General features: G+C 51.0%; 1 protein-coding gene and 2 long non-coding RNA genes across 11 annotated transcripts in view; 1 reads left to right on the top strand and 2 right to left on the bottom strand.

The window, feature by feature from the left end:
• Positions 1-2,546, bottom strand: part of TSPAN14 (tetraspanin 14) — a 55,183-nt gene extending 52,637 nt beyond the window's left edge. The window contains exon 1 of one of the 2 annotated variants that reach the window (XM_038534486.1): positions 2,495-2,546. The gene's annotated coding sequence lies outside the window, so the exon portion shown is untranslated. The remainder of the gene's footprint in view (positions 1-2,494) is intronic. The other variant, XM_038534485.1, reaches the window with a different exon arrangement.
• Positions 2,547-3,084: 538 nt separating this feature from the next.
• On the top strand, positions 3,085-12,087 carry LOC111095514. 8 transcript variants are annotated; one of them, XR_005358047.1, is made up of 4 exons: positions 3,085-6,567; positions 7,165-9,233; positions 9,357-10,155; positions 11,434-12,087. It is a non-coding gene; the product is annotated as an uncharacterized LOC111095514 (long non-coding RNA). The 8 variants fall into 8 exon arrangements; XR_005358049.1 differs by lacking the exon at positions 11,434-12,087 and having other exon boundaries at positions 3,085-3,528; positions 4,076-6,567; positions 9,357-10,596; XR_005358045.1 differs by lacking the exon at positions 11,434-12,087 and having other exon boundaries at positions 3,085-4,281; positions 6,450-6,567; positions 9,357-10,596.
• Positions 12,088-13,969: 1,882 nt separating this feature from the next.
• Positions 13,970-20,526, bottom strand: LOC119871630. Its single transcript, XR_005357598.1, has 3 exons — positions 20,393-20,526; positions 17,456-17,911; positions 13,970-15,065 (listed from the first exon to the last, which is right to left on the bottom strand). It is a non-coding gene; the product is annotated as an uncharacterized LOC119871630 (long non-coding RNA).
• Between the last annotated feature and the right edge of the window lie 502 nt (positions 20,527-21,028).

The raw sequence follows: 21,028 nt of genomic DNA, 5'->3' as shown, positions 1-21,028 counted from the left end.
GCCTGCCGCCAGGACCTCAGGATCAGGACCTAAGCCAACGGCAGACGCTTAACCGACTGAGCCACCCAGGCGCCCCTGTTACTACTCTCAAACCCTCCAGAGAACTGCTGTAAGCTTGTCCATAACCTCTGCTAGGTTTTAAATCCAGCGCAGGTCGCCCAGCACTGGCACAAGGGCACTCTGGAGGCTCGGCCAAACTGACAATGCGTCAAATCCCTGAGCACCTGGTGACCGGGCTTCCAAAACACCCTGGCCTCCACAATCACTATGACATCCCGTCCCCTCCTACATGTGTATGAGCTCTATCCTCCCGGACTCAAGCATGGGAAGGGAGGCACCCTCACCTGTCCTGGGAGATTAGCACAGCTGCCCAGCTGGTAAAGAAGGGGAACTTGCCTGGGCAACCAACCCTCCACAGGCCCTTCTTCATGCCTTTTCTTCCTCTGGGCAGCCACCTCCAGAAGCCCCACTGGGTTTGCCCTCCTGCTTGCCTGAATAATGCCGCTTAGACTGAGATCAAGGGCAGATCAATAACCACCACCACCCCCCCCCCCCAAGCACATCCTACCTGTGTCCGGCCTGGGCTCTAAGACCACACAGACCTTTCCTACAGGTCAGTCAGAGGGTTGTGGGCCTGGAACAGTGCCTGCAATCAGCACCTGGCACCTCTGGCATCCCATAGACTCTCAATCATGCTTTTGTTAAATGACCTGAAGGTCACATTTGATGGTCCAAGCAGTGCAGTTTGAAGATGGAGAAATGGAGAGAGATCAAGAAATGCTCCAGCTGAAAGTGGAGTGCAACAAAGGATGAGGCAGTAGGAGGGGAGGAGGAGAATCCCTCTGGTGGCCTGTCTGCCAGACACACAGGATCCTCAGACCAGGACAAAGTTTGGAAATAGCAGAGAGGAGCTAGAAGGACATATGGGGCCAAGATGGAAGAGTGTGCATTCTGAGGGTGCCAGGGCCCAGGAGGATCCCTGGAAGGAAGGGTGCCTCTGCCAACCACATGGCTAGTTGAATGCAGAAGCATAGAGGATGCTGGGGGTGCTCTGATGGCCTAGACACCACGTTTCCCTTCACAAATGGGGAAGGGTGGCCTAAACACTCAGTAGGCACTAACTTCCCCTAATTTGAGGTTAAAGGGTATGAGGAAGGCTACTTTTGAGGATTTGGCAGGCAGCTACACCCACTCCTATGGGCCCAAGCAATCCCCATCCCAGAAGGGAGACCTCTAGAGAGCAGACACCGATGCCCCCGGACACCAGCAACGCTGGACGGGACAGCCACTGAGCCTGCACATACCAAGACGCTCGTCACAGCCCGCAGCCAGAGGCCAGGCCCCCACCAGGGCCCACGTCTTCCCCCAGACTCCCCCCAGCAGGCACTGCTTCTAGCAGGAGACCAACTCCACACACATCCCAGAGGTCCCAGGACTGAAGTCTACACACACACTTCCTACCAACCTGCACCACCATTGCTACACACACACACACACACAAACTTCCTACCCATTGCACCATCGTCCTCACACACACTTCCCACCTGCACCACCACCCCTCCACGCACACACCTCCCACCCGCCTGCACCGCCACTGTCAACACACACACCTCCCGCCTGCACCACCACCCTCCACGCACACACTTCTCACCCACCAGCACCACCACCCTCCACGCACACACCTCCCACCCGCACCGCCACCCTCCACGCACCCACCTCCCGCCTGCACCACCACCCTCCACGCACCCACTTCCCACCCGCACCCCCACCCTCCACGCACAGTTCTCACCCACCCGCACCCCCACCCTCCACGCACACACCTCCCGCCTGCACCACCACCCTCCACGCACACACCTCCCACCCGCACCGCCACCCTCCACGCACCCACTTCCCACCCGCACCCCCACCCTCCACGCACAGTTCTCACCCACCCGCACCACCACCCTCCACGCACACACCTCCCGCCCGCACCACCACCCTCCCCAGCGGCAGGAGCGGCGGCGAGACCAGGCAACTCCGTACCCGCAGACCCAAGTCCCCCGGAGCTCCAGGGCGTCCGGAGTCGGGCTTTGCCCCCAGGCACAGCCTCCACGGACAGCGCGAAGCCTCGGTCCCCGCCGCGCCGCCCCCGGCCGCCCCCACCCCGCGCGGGGCACAGCGGGGCACGCGGGGCGCTCCTCGGGGCACACCCACCGCGGGCGGCAGGAGCCCCGGCGCCAGGCCGCTCCCCGGCGGCGCCCACCCCGCGCGGCGCCCGGCCGGGCCCGGCCCCCGCGCCCGCGCCCCGCCCCCGCCCCCCGCGGGCCGCCGCACAGACAAAGCCAGCGCCGCCCGCGGGGCCGCCTCGGGGCAGGGGCGCGGACGCGGGGCGGCGGGGCCGGGGGCCGGGGGCCGGGGGCCGGGGGCAGGGCAGCCCCGCAGGGCGCGCGGGGCTGCCCGAGACAATGAGGCCGCAGGGCCCGACGCTCCAGCGGGGACTCCGCGCCCCACTCACCCGGGCGCGGCGGCGGCGGCGGCGGGGCGGCAGCGGCGGCGGGAGCGGCTCGGCCCGGTCGGCCGAGGAAGTTAGAGCAAGTTCGGAGGCGCGGGCGGGAGGGCGCGACTCCAGCCGTCCGGGCGCTGGGGGCGGGGCGCGGCGGGCGGGGCCGGGGCGGCGGGCGGGGCCGGGGCGGCGGGCGGCGGCCGACGAGAGAGCGCCCTGCCCTGCGCCGCGCCGAGGCCCCGCCCCCGCCGGGCCCCGCCCCCGCCGGGCCCCGCCCCCGCCAGGCCCCGCCCCGCCCGCACGGCCTTTCCGCCCGCGCTGCGGCCGCGGCTGGGGTCCGCGCGTGGGCCCGCCCCTTTGTCCGGCTTGGGGGCCGCGGGCGGCGCTCGACCGGGGGTGCCCCGCGCGGAGGCCCCGCCCCTGCAGGCCCCCCCGCCCCTGCAGGCCCCCCCGCCAGGCCCCCGCCAGGCCCCGCCCCCTCCTGGCCCCGCCCCGGCCCCGCCCCCAGCCCACCCGGCCTTTCCGCCCGCGAGGCGGCCGCCGCTGGGGTCCGCGCGTCGGGCCCGCCCCTTTGTCCGGCTTGGGGGCCGCGGGCGGCGCTCGACCGGGGGTGCCCCGCGCGGAGGCGCCGACCGCCCTGCCCACGCCTCGGCGGGCCCCCAGCCCGGGAGAAACCCGAGTTTGGAGGCCGAGGGGAGCCCACATCCCCGGGGGTCCGGGGGTGACCGGTAGGGGGGAGGGAGCGCAGGATTAGAAAAATGACCATATTGCAACTAGGCGGGGCGCGCCCAGCTGGCTCCCACGGCGGAGCGTGCGACTCTTGATCTGGGGGGTCCTGAGTTCAAGCCCCTGTTGTGCAAAGAGCTTACTTTAAAAGAAAAAAAAGAGAGAGAGAGAGAAAGAAAAGAAAAAAAAGAAAAGAAGAGAAGAGAAGAGAAAAAAAGAAAAGAAAAGAAAAGAAAAGAAAAGAAAAGAAAAGAAGAAAAAAATAGGCGCTCCTGCCTGGCCTGGGAGGCCGGGCGGGAGGGTGCTTCAAGAGAAGGGCAGTAAGTTAACATTTTGCATTTCTTTGTACACTGGGCAGCAAAGACCTGCTCCTTCTAGTCTCGGTGCTAAAAATACCCAGCTTTCTTTGGACCGCCTGCTGAGATTTGTTCCTAAAATCTGTCCTGGGGACATGGCTGAGAGCACTCTTGGGAGGACGGAGGGAGACCCGAGGTATGGCTTGCACAGGGGTGGTCACGCCGCTGCCTGGTACTGAGATTAGAAAGGCTGACCTCAGCGGTCTCCTCCGGCCTCTGTGTGAGGAGGCGCAGGCACACTTCTGATTCTTCAACTCCTTCAAGTGGAAGAGGGTGAGGTGGGCAACAGGAAGGTGGCAGCTATCGAAACTGGGCCACGTTCTGGTGCCAGCAGCCAACAGGTTGGTTTCTCCATAAGGAGGACATCTTGCAAGGAAGACAGTTCTTATTAAGGAGAAGGCAGCCTGCTTGTGACATCCCGGGCAGCTGAGGGACCTGCACAGGGAACCTGTCCATTCAGTCACCCTTAGGCAGATAGTGAGTGCTTGACTGAGGGCGTTATCTGTCCCAGGCCCTATTTTGACCCTGAGGATGCAACAGTAAACGTGCAGCCGAAGCCTCTTGCTCCACAAAGCCACTTTCAATGGAGCTGGCAGCGAGGGTCTTTGAGAAGAAGATGCTGAAGTCAAATGGATGAGGAGACGGCCTGGGGAAAAGCCAGGCGACACCTTCCAGGTTGAGAGTAGCATGTGCCAAGGCCCTGAAAAAAAAAAAAAGGTAAGCTCTGGATGCGGGAAGGAGCTGATGGAAAACAGTGTGGCTTGAATAATAGCGGGCCTGTGAAGGAGAATCAGGATGAAGTGGGGAGGTGGGCAGGGCATGCGAGACTGTCTCGCATGGAGGCTTTATATTAAACCATTGAAGGGTTTTATGCAGAAGACTAACATGTTCTGATTTACTGTGTGAGGAAGACATTGCGGGGGTGGGGGGTGGCAGGCAGAAATAAAAGCAAGAGGACAATTAGGCTGTTGTGGCAGCCCAGGCCAGAGATAATGGTGGTTTGGACCAAATTGTGGCCACACTAAGATGAGTAGTTGAGAGAAACTATTTTGGACATGAACTCAACAGGACACATAGGGAGGACGGATGTCGGGAGGAGAGGGAGAAACCAAAGATAACTGCAATTTCTGGCTGGAGTAAGCAGGTAGACAGGGCCTCATTTGTTGGATGAGGTTACCTAGATGAAAGGCACTCTATAGCTCGGGGAGAAGCGTCGAGAATTCTGCTTTAGCAGTGTTGACTTTGAGATTCCCGCCAGAGACTCAGTTCAGTTGTTGAGATGAGGAGCTCAGAAGAGAAGCCTGGGCTGGAGGTGGGCCTTTGGGAGGCATCATCTTAAAGACGTAGAAACTGTGGTATCTGAGGAAGTCACCTCAGGTGAGCCGGTAGTTGCAGAGGAAGGGAGGGCTCACGAGGAACCCAGAGGAGCCAGAGCAGGGAAGAAGACGGAAAGGCTGAGCAGGCAAGGGGAGAACCAGGAGACTGCTATGTCCCAGAGAGGGAGAAAGGAAAGAATTTCTAGAACAGAGTGGTCGGCTGAGTTAGATGCTACTTAGAGCTCAGACCAGCTGAGACAGGGAGGGATCCATTGACTCTGGCAGCATGAAAGACATTGGCGAATGTGATAAGGACAGCGTGCCTGGAGTCCTGGGACAGAAGCCAGACCATGGTGGAGCTATCGTGTTTGGACAGCCTGTGTAGCAGGGAACAAGAGAACCTGGGAGGGGTCTCGAAATGGACGTGGAATCACAGGAGACTTTGGCAGAGATTGCTAGGTGACCCTGATAGCCATTCTCCCCCTGGCCATGTGGCTCCCCCAGAATAAAAGCAAGTTGTCAGACTCCCTTGCAGCTAGTTATGGTCCTACGACTTAGTTCTAGCCAACTAGCAGCAAGGCGGGGTCCTACGACTTAGTTCTAGCCAACTAGCAGCAAGGCGGGGCAGCGTCAGGTGTATGTGTAGCTGAAGCTCAAGCAACCATATTAGACTTCAAAGTGGAAGGCATGTGTTAAGGATGTTGTCAGTGCTACAGGTTAGAAGACATCGGGGTCCTAATGTGTAGGGAGCCACCATACCTGCTCTGGAAGACCTGCCTCTTGACTTTGTGAAAGAAAGAGATTTCTGTCTTGTTTAATCTTTTGTTTTCTGATACTTGTAGCCATATCTAGTTTTAACTTTTAGAATACAGAGGGGGTTCATTGAAATATGGAAGTTGCTAGAGCAAGTTTAGGGACTGATAGGAATGATCCAAGAGAAAGGCAGGTGTGAGGATTCTGAAGAAAGGGAGATGGGGCGTGGGCCCTAATGAGAGGACACCTCTGATAGAGGGGCAGACACCTTCACCATTCTCGAGGGGGGTAGTGGAGGCAGAGATGTTGGCAGTGAGGTTGGCCTTGAAAAGAGAGTCATTCACACCTGATGACAGCTGCTGAATTCTGGATGTGAAGGACGTTGTGAGCTTAGAGCAAGGAAGAGAGAGAGAGGATGAAGCCACCAGTAAGCACCAGGAACTAGATGGTGGAGGTCCCGCCAGCCTCAACAGCATGAGGACTAGCTGTGAAGAGGGTGGAGGAAATGCCCACAGAGCCACCATGGCCTCCACCCACCCCACCACCCGGCCTCACTTAACAGTTCCTTTATGCCATTTCCCCTGCCAAATGAGACCCACTAAGCCTTACCTGACCCGTTTTTATGGGTCACCACTTTGGGTGCCTTCAGAGCATCGGGGATACACAAAACAGAGCAGGCCCATTTTATTTTCCTGTTTTAAAAAAATAAAACGAATCCAGAGATGGACAGCCCCAATCCGTAAAGGGGCCGACTGTATTATGACCAGTGACTTGGTTTCCAAGTCTGTAATTACCGAGAATATGGCTGAATTACAGTGCAGACTAGAAGCCTGAGCTGTGGATTATGGGAACAAAAACCAGTACAGGAAGGAAGAAAAAGAAGCTGACAGACAGGCTCCAGGCTCTTCTCCTTTTCCTGGACCTGCAGTCGACTGTAAGTAAAATTTTATTTTATTTTATTTTATTTTATTTTATTTTATTTATTTTATTTTATTTATTTATTTTTGTAAGTAAAATTTTAAATGGCAGAGCTTGGTCTTTATTGTCCTCTGACTTCCTCCTTCCCCCCACTGGCTCCATCCAGTTCCCATTTGGTGCTGCCCTCGGTGTACGGCCAGGTGGGCGGAAGGCACTTGAGGAGAAGTGGGGCTCGGTGTTCGAGAAGTCCCTGGGTGAGCGGGGCGAGGCCGGTCAGAGCTCTCCGCTGCAGGAGGAAGCTGGGCATCACCCCTTCCTTCCTGAAACCTTCCGTGCACTTGACTTGTATGCACACCGGGCTCCCGGCCCTGCTAGGGCCCCACAGGCCACTCTTTCGGCCTCCAGGGCCCTGTCCTCGATAGATATCGTCCTGCTTCCCCGAGTCCCTGTGCCTCAGAATTCTCCCTTGGTCTTTATCCCGTCACATCTCCCCAGGCTCAGTCCCTCTGCCCCCAGGGTCTTAACTAGTGTTCAGGTGCTCCCTCTTCCCTACGTGCATCCTCTCCTTTCAACCCCGCGTGGGAACCTGCTTTTTCAAAATTACACTCCGCAGCCTCCCTTGGATCTAAGACGTGCCACGCGGCCCGACCTGGCCCAGAAGACCCCAGCAGGTGTGGGGGGGATCCAGTTCAGGAAAGTTTCACTTCCCTCACACATGTGCCGCTGCTCTCTGCTTTTTGCCCTTCTGCCCGTGTCGAGTGCACGTGGGAAAGAGCTAGAGCAGCCCTCCCGGGACCACCAGCCGCTGTGAGGAGGGCCGCTTCCTCAGTAAGGAGAGCCCGAGCAGACCTACGGAGCCGACGGGCCTGAATGGAAGCCTGTGCCGGAGATGACCTCCCAGTGCCCTTCCAGCCCTGCCCCTCCGTGAGTCACCCATACCGGAATCACTTCAAATGAGAGAAGATGGCTTTGCCAAGATGTGGCCAGATGAGACATGAGAGGGAGGGAGCATGTCAGAGAGGCTAAGACAAGGCCCCCGTGAGGCTGCCTGCCCTGCCCCCCAGCTCTGTCCCTCACAGCTGGGATGTAAGGGACAGACACAGAAGTGAAAGTCACCTGGAAGTGCAAAAAGTGCTCCTTCGGGAATAATCTCATGTGAACTGACCTTCACAAAGCTATGCATTTATGAAACAAATGTGGTAAGTGGTCTCAGGGCGTCACACAGCCCATAAGTGATAGAAGCAGAACCATCAGCTTTATGTCCAATCTTCCCCCCCAACACTGTGCCCCTGGGGAATCATTAACACAGGGATTTGGGGATCTGCTGCTGCGCCCCAGGGATCTCTCTGCTCAGGCCCTGTCAGAAGGAATCCTGGGACTCTCTTCCCAGAAAGGGGAGAGAGAAGCACCCACACACGCCTGAAGCAGAGCAGAGCATTGGTGGATGCTGCAGGCATCGTGGGTGACTCCGGGCCCCTCACAGCTTTTTGCTTGCTGGTCCCCTGGGAGAGCCCCGCTGCCCCCCTTCTGCTGGGCAGTTCCTGTCATGTGCGCACACTGCCATCTAGGGGCAGTTGGCTGACCTGGGTTGATCAGGCCCCTGCCTGGTGCGTGTGTTGGGGGAAGGGAGGAGGGCTTCTCAGTCCTTGTCTGACGCTGTGGAGCTCGCCTTCCAGGGGCTTCTGTTCCCTTGGCACTCCTATTTAGCCACCCAGGAAGGTCCACGTATTGCACACCAACTCCTTGGAGCCTCCTGATCTCCCCTCCTCGTAGGTGTTGCTTCCCTTCCCAGGCTCTGCGCTAAGCCTTCCCCCTGCCCTCTCGCCTCCACAGGCCTGTGAGGTCTCAGCCCCTCCTGTGTCTTTAGGCCTCTTCTGTGCACTGGCCTCGCTCCACGTTTACTGCCAGTCCTGCTCCCTCTCCTGGGCCACCATCCCAGTCTAGAATGGAAATCGGATGCCGTCAGCTGCCTCCTCTAAACTCGTAAAGTTGTTTTCACTGAATGTTCTACAGAGACTGACCAGGTGCGGTCACTGCAACCACCTCTCTGACCACAGGCCACCCTCCCACATTGACCCGGCCTGGCGCCTGGGTGTAGTGGCAGCTGCACGCACGGCCCTTCAGGACCAGGTGTGGGAATCGGGTCTCTCAGGAGGGAACTGCCCCCCTGGCAGAAGGAAGCTGCTTCACCCAGGGCTGGGGGGCCCAGCGCTCACCAAAGCCCCCTTCTGTCATTTCTGGACAACTGATGAGTGGCCCCAGCCCCTGCCTCCCCCTGGAGCAGTTAAGGCCTTCCTTGGAAGGGCCTCCTAGTTCATCCCCCACCCCCACCCCCCCAGACACGCACTTCCCCTCACTTCCTGCACACAAGTCTCTGGATCTGCTTCTGTTTCCTGTGTGCCTGGCCTCCTCATGTGCCATCACCTCAGCTATGAACCTCTTCTGTCCCTTCCCTTTGACGGTGTGAAGACCTGCAGCGACGTAGAAGCCACTCAGGCTGGTCCCTTAGCCAGGTTCTTCAGAATACGCCTGGAGGTGCAGCCACGTCCCTGGCTCCCACAGCGTCCCTCCTACCCTGACACTGGTGTGTCTCGCTTTGTTGCTGCTGTTCCAGCTGCCACTGGCCAGCTGGTCACCGGCCTCCCTGGTGCTCCTGCCTGGCATCTGCCCACTGCCTCCGTGGTGAGTCTTTGGCTTTCGCCCTCTTCCTCTGAGTGGCACCTGCCGGTGCCCCAAGTGAGTTACTGGTTGCTTTGCTCAGCTGTCACCACCCACATCCTTTCTTAGGGAGAACTTTTGTGCCAGTCTCGTAGGTGCCCGGCCAGCCCACGAGGTCCTACTCGGAGTCCGGAACCCATCCCAGGTCCTCGGATCCACTGTGCCCGGGGTGGATGGTTGGTGGCAAGAGACCCGGAGAGGGGCCTCCTGGAGGAGGTGCAGCGTGCCAGCTCTCGCAGGTCCCCAGGAGAGGGTGGCGACACGTGGCATACGGGCACATGTCTATCCTGTCCCCTCTTAGGGCTGCTCAGACAGACAGATAATAAGAAACAAATTTACATCCGTGCAGTAGCATTTTGTAACCAGTCTTAGTATGAGTGTGCAGATCCGGTGTGGTGATGCCTGTGTTCTCCTCGATTTTGGAAGGTGGCTGAAACATTTATGAGACTCTGAATCATTAGAATTAGGAAGAGGGATCCCTGGGTGGCGCAGCGGTTTGGCACCTGCCTTTGGCCCAGGGCGCGATCCTGGAGACCCGAGATCGAATCCCACATCGGGCTCCCGGTGCATGGAGCCTGCTTCTCCCTCTGCCTGTGTCTCTGCCTCTCTCTCTCTCTCTCTCTGTGTGACTATCATAAATAAATAAAAATTAAAAAAAAAAAAGGACAAAGTTTAAAAAAAAAAAGAATTAGGAAGAGCGTAATTGATTACATGTAATGTTTAAGTGTTCGGGGAAATCTACTTTGTTAAAATCATAAAAATTCAATTTATTAGTTGTAGAAATAATGCAGGCATCCTTTGCCTTGTGCTTTGCTTTCAGAGGCTTTGCAGATACTGCATTCGTCACAAACTGAAGGTTTGCGGCCACCCTGTATCCAACAATTCTGTAGGTACCGTTTTTTCTGACAGCACTTGTGCACTTGTTACATTCAGTCATTCTCATAATATTTCAAAGTTTTTCATTATTACTGTATTTGTTCTTCTGATCTGCGATTAGTGATCTTTGCTGTTATTATTGGCATTGTTCTGGGTGCCTCGAAACGACGCCCATGTAAGACAGACTCTCGGGACACCTGGGGGGCTCGGTGGTTGAGCGTCCACCTCTGGCTCAGGGTGTGATCCCGGGGTCCCGGGATTGAGTCCCGCATCAGGCTCCCTACAGGGACTCCTCTGTCTGTGTCTCTGCCTCTCTCTCTGGGTCTCTCATGAATAAATAATAAAGAAAATCTTAAAATTAAAAAAAAAAACTTGCATTTGTTCCATGTGAACACATTGACTAATTAAACATTTTCAACAAAGTACTGAAAAACTTCAAACAAAGTACTGAAAAAGCACACACTAGGCTGTGTGCTTAGTAAACCTCAGCAGCTGGTTCACTGGCCGGAAGTTTTTGTACCCCCCCCCCCCCCGCCCCCAGGGCTCCAGGTGTGGTGTGAAACTCAGGTCACATCAAGCTGCACAAAATTCCTAATGGTCCGAGGAGCTTGGGGAGCCCCACTGGCCTGCTTGGGCAGAGGCTTTAGGGGAAATGCAAATTCAGAGAAGCCTGTGGGAGAGCTGCCCCCCTGGAACCAGCAGACCTAGGGGAATGGAGCCTTCCGTGTACGCCCCGACGGTGCTGGGTTTGCCTGGGGGAGGGAAGGCGGGTTCTGCCGCCCAGGCCCTCCCCTCGGCAGGTGCAGGCTGGAGGAGGAGACCCGCTCCCTCGGGCCCAGAGACACAGCCAGCTCCTGGCCTGGGCGCTGCTGCTGGCCCTTTGAAGCAAGGAGCTCCTGAACTTTCCTCGGCTGCCTTTATCCGGCTCTCATCTTCCCCTCAGGCTTCATGACTCAAGAGAACCGTGGGGCAGACCTCAGGCCTGCGCGCAGTGAGGGTTTGGGGCGCCAACAGCAGCGAACCCCTCAACCCAGGGCAGGGCCAGCTCCTCCCACGGGTCCCAGCTGGGCCAGGTGGCCCAGCACAGGACGGACACCCTCCTGTCCCCCGCACGGACAGTGCAGGTCCCACGCCCTTGCCTGGCTCCCAGCCCCCCGTGGGGCTCCCCACCGCTGTTCTTTACCACCCAGGGGGCTCTGCGCACAGAGAGGAGCACGGAGCTCTACACCTCGTGTGATGTGCAAGGGAGGGAAAGTGAAACCGCCTCGCTCTGCATATTCACGGGCAGGCACACCTCGGAGATGCTGTGGTTCCGTTCCAGGCTGCACAGTAAAGCAAGTGAAACGAAGTTTCTGGTTTCCCGGTGCATATAAACGTCACGTCTCCACCACAGTCTCTCACTTGCATCTATAAAGGATGCAATGGCCTATGTCTGAAAAGAAACCCAGTGGACATGCCTTCATCAGAAACTGCTTTATTCTGCTTCTCCCTCTGCCTGTGACTCTGCCTCTCTCTCTCTCTCTCATGAATAAATAAATAAAATCTTTAAAAAAAAAAAAAAAAGAAAGAAAGAAACTGCTTTATTGCCCAAGGACACTAACCATCTTTTTGCTGGTAGAGGGCCTGGCCTCCGTGTTGATGCTGAGACTTATGGGGGTGGGGGGCGCCCGGGGCAATTTCTTAACATAATTCAACAATGAAGTTTGTTAACCTCCATCGACTCTCCCTTTCACTTGAACACTTGGAGGCCACTGTAGGCTTATTAATTGGCCTGCTTTCAATATTGTCGTGTCTCAGGGACTAGAGAGCCCCAAGGAGAGGGAGAGAGATGGGGCAATGGCCGGTGGAAGCAGCAGTTAGGACGCACACAACTATTTATCAAGTGAGTGCTCTTTCTTTTTTTTTTTAAAGATTTTATATATTTATTCATGAGAGACACAGGCAGAGGGAGAAGCAGGCTCCATGCAGGGAGCCTGACACGGGACTCAATCCCAGGACCCCAGGATCACACCCCAGGCCCAAGGCAGATGCTCAACCGCTGAGCCACCCGGGTGTCCCCTATTTCTTCTTATGTGAGTTTTGGCAGATTATGTCTTATGTGGAAATTGTTCATTTTATGTAGGTTACCACATTTGTGAGTCTAGTTATTCACAGTATTCCTTTATTATCCTCTTCATGTCCGAGGGGACTGTATTCATGTCCATTCTTTCATTTCTGATGATAGTAATTTGTGTCTTCTCTCTTTTCTTCTTAGTCTGGCTACAGGTTTGCTAATTTTAGGGATCTTTTCAAAAAATTAACTTGCTGGCTTAGTTGGTTTTTCTCTATTCATTTTCTGTTTTCCATTGCCTGGATTTCTACTCTACTTTTTGTTTCTTTTCTTCTGCTTACTCTGGATTTACTTTGCTTTTCTTTTTTACTTTCCTAAGGCAGAAGCTTAGATTAATTGATTTTAGATCTTTCTTCTTTTCTAACACATGTATTCTATGTTATAAATTTCCTCTAATCACTCCCCTCACTGCATCTCACAAATTTTGATAAGTTGCATTTTCACTTTCACATAACTAAAAATATTTTCGTAGTTCTCTCTAGACTTCTTCGTTGGCCCATATGTTATTGAGAAGTGTGTTGTTTAATATCCAAGTATTGTGGGGTTTCCAGCTATCTTTGTGTTATTGATTTCTAGTTTAATTCCACAGTGGTCTGAGAGGAGACATTGTAGAATTTCAATTCTTTTAAATTTGTGTAGTTGTGTTTTATGCCTCAGACTGTGGTTGGTCTTGGTGAGTGCTCCATGTGAGCTGGGGGGAGAATATGTATTTGTTGCTGTTGGATGAAGCAGTCTATAGATGCTCATATGTCCAGTAGATTGATGATTATTGTTGAGTTCAATTATATCCTTACTGGTTTCGGCCTGCTGGTTCTATTTCTGATGCACAGGTGTTGAAGTCCCCAGCTGGAATAGTGGATTCATCCATTCCTCCTGTGGTTCTATCAATGTTTGCCCCATGTATTTTGATGCTCTCTCGTTAGACACATACACACTAGGATTATTTTGTCTTCTTGGAGAAGAATGCCTATATCATAGGTAATACCCATCTTTATCCCTGATACCTTTCCTTGCTCTGAAGTCTGCTCTGTCTGAAATTAATACAACTGCTTTTGTTTTCTTTGGATTCTGTTAGCATGGTGTATCTTTCTCCATCTCTTTACTTTTAATGTATATGTGTCTCTACATTTAAAGTGGGTCTCTTGTAGATAACATATGGTTGGGCCAGGTCTTTTGATCCACTGTGATGATCTCTTTCCTTGGTGTATTTTGACCATTGCATTTAAAGTGGTTACTGATAGAGGCACCTGGGTGACTCATTCGGTTGGGCATCCAACTCTTGGATTTGGCTCAGATCATGATCTCGGGGGTGGGATCAAGCCCCACATTGGGCTCCATACTCAACGTAGGGTCTGCTTGAGATTCTCTCTCTCTTCCTCCCCCTCTGCCCCTCCCCATTCCCACTCTGCACTCTCTCTCTCTCTCTCTCTCTCGCTCTCTCGCAAGTAATAATTGAAATCTTTAAAAAAAGTGGTTATTGATAGAGTTAGATTAATATCTATAATATTTGGGGCAGCCCAGGTGGCTTAGTGGTTTAGCGCTGCCTTCAGCCCAGGGTGTGATCCTGGAGACCCAGGATCGAGTCCCACGTCAGGCTCCCTGCATGGAGCCTGCTTCTCCCTCTGCCTGTGTCTCTGCCTCTCTCTCTCTCTGTGTCTCATGAATAAATAAATAAAATCTTTAAAAAATATATCTATCATATATTTTGCCTTTTTTGTTATTGTTCCTATTTTTGTCTTCTACTTTTTTTATCTTTTGTGGTTTTAACTGATTATTTTTTTATTCCATTTTCTCTTTGTTAGCCTATCAGTTATTCTTCCTTTTACTTTTCTCAGTGATTGCTCTAGAGTTTGAAGTATACATTTGCAACTAATCCAAGTCCAGTTTCAAATAACTCCACACTACTTCATGAGCACTGTGAGTACCTTCTAATAACAAAATAATCCTAATTCCTCCTTTCCACCAACTGCATCATTGCCGTCCTTGATTTTACTTATACATAAGCATAAATATAAGTATATATAATTGAATGTACTGCTATTATTTTGAACAAACCTATCTGTTAGATCAATTAAACATAAGAAAAGTGTTTTTATTTTACCTTCCCTTATTCCTTTAATGCTCTTTCTTTATGTAGATCTGAGTTTCTGATCTATATCATTTTCCTTCTCTCTAAAACAGATATACTTGCAAAAAGTCCCTCAATTTATGTTTGTCTTCGAAAGTAATTCTCCTTCATTCTCACGGGATAATTTCACAGGATACAGAATTTTAGGCTATGCTAATTTTTCCCCCAACACTTGAAAAATTACACTCCACTCTTTTCTTGCTTGCATGGTTTCTGAAGTCTGGTGTAATTCTTATCTTCGTTCTTTGATAGGTAGGGTATTTTTTCCTCTGATTTCTCAAGATTTTTTTCTTTACTTTTGATGTTCTGTAATTTTAATAGGATATACATAGGTGTACGGCTTTTGTTGTTATTGTTTGTGGTTTTTTTGTTTTTTGTTTTTGTTTGCCATTTATCCTGCTTGGTTGGTGTTCCTTGGGTTTCCTGCTTCTGTGGTTTGGTGTCTGACATTAATTCGGGGGAAATTCTCAATCACCATAGTTTCGAATATTTACCTCGTTTCTCTCTTCTCCTCTTTGTATATATTCCCATTATGCCTGTGTTATACCTCAGTTTTAGTTGTCCCAAAGTTCTTGGATGTTCTTTTCTATTACTTTCAGTCTCTTTTCTTTGCTTTTGAGTTTTGGAAGTTTCTCTTGAGATATCCTCAGGCTCATAGATTCTTTCCTCAGCTGTGTTCAGTCTGGAAGCAAGATCATCAGAATCATTCTTCATTTCTATTACAGTGTTTTTTATCTCTAGTTTTTCTTTTTTATACTTTCATAAATTTCTCTGCTTACATTGTCTGTTCTTGCATGCTATCCTCCTTTTTCCTTTTAAGATTTTATTTATTCATCTGATGGAGACAGAGCACAAGCAGGGGGAGTAACAGGCAGAGGGAGAGGGAGAAGCAGACTCCCCGCTGAGGAGGGAGCCCAACATGGGGCTTGAACCCAGGATCCTGGGATCATGACCTGAGCCAAAGACAGACACTTAACTGATGGAGCCGCCCAGGCACCCTGCATGCTGTCTACTTTATTAGACACAGCATATTTATCATAATTGTTTTAAATTCCCAATCTGATTATTCCAACATCCCTACCATATCTGAGTCTGATCCTGATGCTCATTTTGTCTCTGTAAACTTGGACTTTTGCCAATTAGTATACCTTGTCATTGATGGACATGATGATGGGTGGACATGATGTGCTGGGTAAAAGGAATTGCTGTAGGTCCTTTAGTAATATGGCAGGAGAATTGAGTAACGGGTGTGTTGGCAAGAGACTGTCCTATAGTCCCCTGATTAAGTGAGTCTTTTATTGAGCCTGATTAAGTGATTAAGTGAGTCTTTTATTGAGCCTGCTTCTGTGGACTGTGAACTTCATAAGTGCTCCTCAGTGCACCCCAACTCTCACCAGCCCCCGTAAGTGGCACGAGATGGCCACAGTGGGTCACAGTTCAGCATCTCCCTTCTCCCACACGGCGCTAGAGCCCGCTGGCGTTAGCTGTGGTAATCCCTCCATTTGGCAGGGGGTATGTTCCAAGACCCCCAGCGGATGTCTGAAACCATGGATAGTACTGAACTCTATATAAGCTATGTTTTTTTCCTGTACATACATACATATGATAAAGTTCAATTTATAAATTAGGCACAGTAAGAGATTAACAATAATAACTAATAATAGGACAATGATTATAATGCCATACTGGATGAAAAGTTATATGAATATGGTCTCATTCTTTCAAAGTATCTTAGTGCACTGTACTCACCCTTCTTCTTGTGATGATGTGAGGTGATAAAATTCCTATGCAATGAGAGGAAGTAAGGTCATGATGTTAGCATGTGATGTAGCGTTAGGTTACTGTTGACCATCTGATGATAGGTCAGAAGGAGGATCATCCGCTTGCAAATTGTGGTTGACTGTGGGTAAATGAAACTTCAGCAAGCAAAACCACAGATAAGGCCACTCTATCTCTCTTCCCCTGGGTCAGTTAGGCTCTGACAAAACTGCATCAGGTTATGCTCCCGTTAAATCGTTTTTTTCCCTAATACTTTGTGGGTCTTTTGACTTTGCTTATAGTTCTTGTGCCATCCAAGTTCTATTATTTATTGAGTGCCAGGCTCTGTCCTGCCTGCAGAGGAAACCTGAGTGATCAAAACCAGCATTTCCCTGCTTTCCTGGAGTTTCCAGTCCATCAATCCAGTGGAAGATGGAACAGCACCAAGATCGAGACTATAGGTTTGGTCCTGATGAAGGAATTGTAGGGCCTGTGGCTACAAAGTCTAGAATAGTCCCTATGTGGTACAGATGGAGAAACAGGCCCAGAGGAAGAAACCAGACCAAGGTTTCCTGGCAAATTGGTGGTCTAGTTCTGGAGACTTAGAGCTCTCTTCTATCAAAAAGCTGTTCCTGGGATCCCTGGGTGGCTCAGCGGTTTAGCACCTGCCTTTGGCCCAGGGCGCGATCCTGGAGTCCCGGGACTGAGTCCACGTTGGGCTCCTGGCATGGAGCCTGCTTCTCCCTCCTCCTGTGTCTCTGTCTCTCTCTCTATGTCTATCATCAATCAATCAATCAATCAATCTTAAAAAAAAAAAAAAAAAAAAAAAAGCTGTTCCTGACCAGCGCTGGGTCTTGTAATATCATCACCCCAGAATTCTATTTTCGTTCTAAAAAAGTGAGGGGTAGGATCAAGATTTTAACTGATTTCATCTGTGTTCAGGAATATTTAGAGTAGGAAGCAGACTGCCACATCCTGCTGGATAAACAGTGCAGATACAGGCCTCATCTGCTGAGGGGGAAGCTCTGCAGGCAGCTGCCCTATAGACCAAGCCCGCAGGCATTTCCAGGGGCTTGGCTTCTCCCACACCATTTCTAACTGTGGCCAGACCAACCCTGAAGGAGCACTTCTGTAAGAGACACTTTGCTCCTGAAATCTTTGGTTACTCTGAAGTGACAAGGGCAAGTTAGAGGCTTACTGCTATCCCCACCCCCACCCCCACTTTATTTATTTTTTTTATCATCCCCACTTTTAAAATGAACTGATTTCTTATCAATATCCAAAACATTTTTTTAAGGATCATTATGAACTTACGGTTTTAAACACATATGACATGCTTTAATCCATCACAATTATGATACCCAAACTGCCCCCATCTTTAGCAAGGAAGGATCTTCTCCCAGGGTGGATCCTGAGTCCTTTCTTTCCACAAGCCTTCAGTGGTCTTGGAGAGCTTGATTCACATTTGGTACAAGATGTTCCAGGCTTCTCTTGTACACTTTCTGCCCCAAGCCCACAATCAGCCATTTCCCTAAGGAGTCCATTGGATATCAGAAGGCTCCAGGCTGAGCTTGGCTGTCCCAAGGCAAAGTTTCTTCACATTTCCTGGCTGAACAACATGGAAACCAGGGCATGGGTGTCTCTTGCCTAACTCTAACACAGATACTCTGTCCAGGGGTGCCTGGCTGGCTCAGTTGGAGGACATGCGAATCTTGGTCTCCAAATCATGAGTTTGAGCCCCACATTGAGTGTAGAGATTACCTAAATAAACTTAAAAAATAAAATAAATAAAATAAAATAAAATAAAATAAAAATAAATAAAACATACCCTGTCCAAGGCTTAGACATAAAAAGGGAAAGTTCCTTGTGCTTCTCAGATTTCACAATCATTTCTCAATTTAAGGCATTGGTTTTCCACCTTGCCTGCATAGTGGATTCCCCAGAGAGCTAAAAAAAAAAAGGATGCCTGGGTCCATCCCCAGACATTCTGGGATCTGTCTTGAGCAATAGGATTTTTTAGAGTGTAAAGCAACCAGATGGTGCTCAACCCTGGCTGCACACCGTTTATCATTCCGTATGTGTTTTTACACTTCACTATGTATGTATGGAGCTCTAAACAGTACTGTTGTACATCTGAAAAATTTATGAAAATTGCATCCTATTGAGTGTACCATTTAGAAGCTTGTTCTTCACCCTGACACTGTTTATATGCAGCCCGAGTTGATACTTAACACCTCTGGTTTGATCGCTGTAAGTGCTGGAGCACATTAAAGCCTTTCCTCCAACTCATCATCTTTTGTCCCCTCGTCTCCGAAATTCATGTGCAGTTTAGTTGCACAGGCCCCAAATCTTAGAGTCATCCTTGACTTTCTCTTTCATCCCACCTCCAGTTGTTCATGAAATCCTCTTAGCTCTGCCTCTAAAGATAGCTGGCATCTGGCAGTTCCTCACCCCTCTACTGCTACCCAGGTCCACCCATCATTATCTCGCCTGGATTTGTGCAACCGTATCCTAAGTGGTCTCCCTCACGGAACCTTTGATCCTGTACAATCATTATCTCAAAGCAGTCAGGATAATATAAATCAGATCGTTAGTCCTCTTCTCAGAACCCTCCAATGGATCCCCATCTCTCTTAGTAAAATTCAGAATTTCTCACCATGACTTGTCAGAGCAACATGGCATGCCGGTCTACCATCTTCCCACCTTCGGCTGTCATCTCCTACTTTCCCCCCCTTACTCCTGTTGCTCTCGCACACCTTGAACGTAACAATCCCATCCCCACCACTGGGCCTTTGTACATCGTTGCTGTTTCCTCCACCTGGAATGTTCTTCTTCCAATATCCCTAAGACTGTAAAAATTAATAAGAAGAAATCTCACTAAAGGAGAGTCGGCAAGCTAGAAGGGGGAGCCATAGCACTCGATGTCAATTATAGGAAAAATGGTCAATAACAAAATCCACAACAGGAAAAAAAATCAATTTCAGGCCCCAACAGGAAAATGTGTATATTGTAGCTCCTACAGGAACTTGACAACTCTGGGGCAGAGATCTGCCTTTGGCTCAGATCGTGATCCTGGGGTCCTGGGATCAAGTACCACATCCGGCTCCCTGCATGGAGCCTGCTTCTCCCTCTGCCTATGTCTCTGTGTCTCTCATGAATAAAGAAATAAAATCTTAAAAAAAAAAAAAAAAGGAAAGAAAGAAGAAAAGAAAAGAAATTGACAACTCCTTGCAACCCAGCCAATGAGAAAACATTGTCTCCCTGAAACCTTGCTTTCCTCTGATACACTTTAGTTCAAAACAACCCCTCCCCACTTCCTCCTTGTTCTCCACAAAATAGCATTCCTCTCTTTTGTTTGTTGGACTCGCCTATGGGTTTGCCACAGCTTATAAGGTCATGAGTTGCAATTCTCCTGAATAAACCCATCTTTGCTGGTTAAAAACTTATTTTTGAGGTAAACAAAACCTACTTTCTTCTGCTTCTAAGTTTCTGCCCAAATATGTTATGAAAGAGGCCCCCTCTAATCATCTGTCTCCAGTAGGTACAGACATCCCATCAGCCCCTGTGCTCTTACTAAGTTGTGGGAAGAACTAACTTCTACTTTCTTTTGTTTTTTAAGATTTTATTTATTTATTCAGAGACACAGAGAGAGAGAGAGAGAGAGAGAGAGAGAGAAGCAGAGACACAGGTGGAGGGAGAAGCAGGCTCCATGCAGGGAGCCCGACGTCGGACTCGATCCCGGGACCCCAGGATCACACCCTGGGCTGAAGGCAGCGCTGAACCGCTGAGCCACCCGGGCTGGCCTGACTTCTACTTTCAACAAGTTTGTTGGGCTGGCCTGGACCATCATTACATAACACAGAAGAGTGGCCCAGTCTACCAGGGAAAGAGTCCTTGAATGGATTCCACACACCGCCCCCGCCAAATCCAGGGACCCCCTCCCATAATCATCCTTCATGGCAATTGCTTTAAAAACAAACCAACCTCAAAAGAGACCCTTCTCCTTTAGACCTAGAAAAGGATTTGAGGGATTAAACCAGAACAAGACAACTTATCCATCCCCTCCGTTCCCAAACATAAACTCACAAATACTTCCCTGCCTGCTTGCCCCGTGGGACATACGCACTGAGAAGAGAGGAAAGGTAGCCAGGGCCGAGGAGCAGTGTTCAGCCTAGAGTTCAGTCTGGACCCTCTGAATCCAATCCACCCTCCACACACACAACCCCCTCCAGCCTCTTCCCCGCAGCTCACCTTCTCCACCAGCCCTCCAGCACCCCCAAATATGCCTGGCTCTGGGAAAACGGGTACTGCTTTCCAGGTGCCCCACCTCCACCCCCCAGTAAAATAATTTTATTTTAAAATAGTCACCCATGTGGAAAGGGCACACTCCTTTTGAGAAATCCGTGTATTGGGCAAGAGGACGTTGAATCAGGTAAGCAAAACCGATCAGACTCCTCCCTGTTCCCTCATACCTACTGTTTACCTTTCCTCTGGCTACACCTCGGTTCAGGGACTTGATCCTGCCTGAAATGACCTCTTTATCCAAATCTCCACCTTGAAAATTCAGTTCCAGCCCAGCTCCCCACACATCCACATCCAAAGCACCCCTGACCCTTGCCAACTGAGTGACTATTTTCCAAACTCATCAGAGATTATCAGGAGCCCCCTGGTTCCGTGTCAGTTCTCCTAAAGCTGTGACTGCTGGTCTTCCAAACTTGACCCTGACCTCTTTGGGGATGGTTCTCAACCTGGGAATATTGGAATCATCCTGTAGCTTCGAGAAATCCTGTTGCCCACAGATTCTGATGTAATGGACTTGGGGGTGTAAACAGGCATCAGGTGGTCTTACTGTGTATCTATATTGAGAACCATCAGCTTTCCAGCAAG

This window comes from Canis lupus, chromosome 4, assembly GCF_011100685.1.
Source record: "Canis lupus familiaris isolate Mischka breed German Shepherd chromosome 4, alternate assembly UU_Cfam_GSD_1.0, whole genome shotgun sequence".
Lineage (NCBI taxonomy): Eukaryota > Metazoa > Chordata > Mammalia > Carnivora > Canidae > Canis > Canis lupus.
The sequence above is the reverse complement of the archived record's forward strand: the minus strand, read 5'-3'. Positions and strand labels throughout refer to the sequence as shown.